A 2,500-nucleotide genomic window follows, 5' to 3' on the forward strand; every position below is an offset into this window, starting at 1 on the left:
AGCCCCAACGCGCCCGACGGCTTGGAGCGGGTCCCGAAGACGGTGGCCGGAATCGGGTCGTCGCCGGCCGGAAAACGGGTCATCGATGCCGGCAATACTTCGGGCCATGAGGCCCCCCACCTTAGTCCGAGTTTAGCAACAGCCCACATATCCCCCGCGGCAGGCCTATGGGCGCCAGGCCAGCGCGCCCCATGGCCAGTCAGGGGGCACCCCCCTAAAGAGCAATAAGTGTCATTGAAGCTTTGGCAGGGGGAGACACTACTAGGTCCCAGCTGTCACCCCCCCTCTAAAAAATTCATTTCTTGGTATTTTGAGCTGAAATTTTGCACAGAGGTTGGCAAAAATCCAATCCAACTTTATTAATTTTTCCAGAATTTTTCGAGGTCGGGAAGTATTTTTTTTTATTTTCCTACCATTAAAAATCGAGGAAATCGGAAAAAATAGGAACCGGCCCGGAATGACCCCAAATTCAGTGGGCAGCCTCATAAAAATATGGCTGATTTTACTGGATTGATTTCATGTGGAAAGCACGACGTTTTGTTGTAGGAATGCGGGAACCCCGGCGGCTCGCCTGCCGCGGCCAGCGACGTCGGGCTGGCCCCTGCAGCGCCTAGCCTCTCCCACGCGGGGGGCAGGCCAGAACGCGGGGGGCCAGGGCCCGAAGGCAGCCCCCCCGCGGGCGAGAGAGCAAGCCAGCAGGGGCTGTCGCCTGCCGCGGCCAGCGACGTCGGGCTGGCCCCTGCAGCGCCTAGCCTCTCCCACGCGGGGGGCAGGCCAGAACGCGGGGGGCCAGGGCCCGAAGGCAGCCCCCCCGCGGGCGAGAGAGCAAGCCAGCAGGGGCTGTCGCCTGCCGCGGCCAGCGACGTCGGGCTGGCCCCTGCAGCGCCTAGCCTCTCCCCCGCAGGGGGCAGGCCAGAACGCGGGGGGCCAGGGCCCGAAGGCAGCCCCCCCGCGGGCGAGAGAGCAAGCCAGCAGGGGCTGTCCGCGCGTCGCGCGGCGCGGCATGGCTGCGGGGGCCGCGCGCGCGCGCCCAAGCGCCCAAGGGCCCCCAAGGGCCCCAGGCCCTCAGGCCCCAGCGCCCCAGCGCCCAGCGCGGGCGGGCGCGCGCGCGCGTGTGGTCTTTGAGGGGCGCCGGCCTGGTGGCTCCCTAAAGAGCAATAAGTGTCATTGCAGCTCTGGCAGGGGGAGACACTACTAGGTCCCAGCTGTCACCCCCCCTCTAAAAAATTCATTTCTTGGTATTTTGAGCTGAAATTTTGCAGAGAGGTTGGCAAAAATCCAATCCACCTTCATTAATTTTCCCAGAATTTTTCGAGGTCGGGAAGTATTTGTTTTAATTTTCCTACCATTAGAAATCGAGTAAATCCGCAAAACTAGGAACCGGCCCGGAATGACCCCAAATTCAGTGGGCAGCCTCATAAAAATATGGCTGATTTTACTGGATTGGTTTCATGTGGAAAGCACGACGTTTTCTTGTAGGAATGCGGGAACCCCGGCAGCTCGCCTGCCGCGGCCAGCGACGTCGGGGACGCTGGCCTGCGCTGTCGAGCCCGCGAGGGCTGTCTCCGCGGCAGGCCCCCCCTGAACGGGGCACGACAGGCCACCGCGCTGGCTCGTCCAGCGTCGACAGTCCCTCGTCCAGGTTTCAGATCGCGCCAAGTCGAACCCATGACCTGCTCAAGCCATCGTGCGCTGCCGAATTCGCATCTGCGTGTAGGCTGCCATTCCACGCGGCAGCCCCTGTTTTCGTCAGCGTGCCCCCCTGACGAATTTTCCTGCCTGGCCCAGTCCAGCGTCCAGCCCCTGTTCGTCGAAAAATCTGCGCTGCTGATTTTCCACGACGAGCCTACTTTCGTCAGCGTGCCCCCCTGACGAATTTTCCTGCCTGGCCCGGCCAGTCCAGCCCCTGTTCGTCGAAAAATCTGCGCTGCCGATTTTCCACGCGGCAGCCCCTGTTTTCGTCAGCGTGCCCCCCTGACGAATTTTCCTGCCTGGCCCGGCCAGTCCAGCCCCTGTTCGTCGAAAAATCTGCGCTGCCGATTTTCCACGCGGCAGCCCCTCTTTTCGTCAGCGTGCCCCCCTGACGAATTTTCCTGCCTGGCCCGGCCGGTCCAGCATCCAGCCCCTGTTCGTCGAAAAATCTGCGCTGCCGATTTTCCACGCGGCAGCCCCTCTTTTCGTCAGCGTGCCCCCCTGACGAATTTTCCTGCCTGGCCCGGCCGGTCCAGCATCCAGCCCCTGTTCGTCGAAAAATCTGCGCTGCCGATTTTCCACGCGGCAGCCCCTGTTTTCCTCAGCGTGCCCCCCTGACGAATGTTCGTCGAAAAATCTGCGCTGCCGATTTTCCACGCGGCAGCCCCTGTTTTCCTCAGCGTGCCCCCCTGACGAATGTTCGTCGAAAAATCTGCGCTGCCGATTTTCCACGCGGCAGCCCCTCTTTTCGTCAGCGTGCCCCCCTGATGAATTTTCCTGCCTGGCCCGGCCGGTCCAGCATCCAGCC

Source organism: Populus nigra, chromosome 2 (genome assembly GCF_951802175.1).
Source record: "Populus nigra chromosome 2, ddPopNigr1.1, whole genome shotgun sequence".
NCBI classification, from domain to species: Eukaryota; Viridiplantae; Streptophyta; class Magnoliopsida; order Malpighiales; family Salicaceae; genus Populus; species Populus nigra.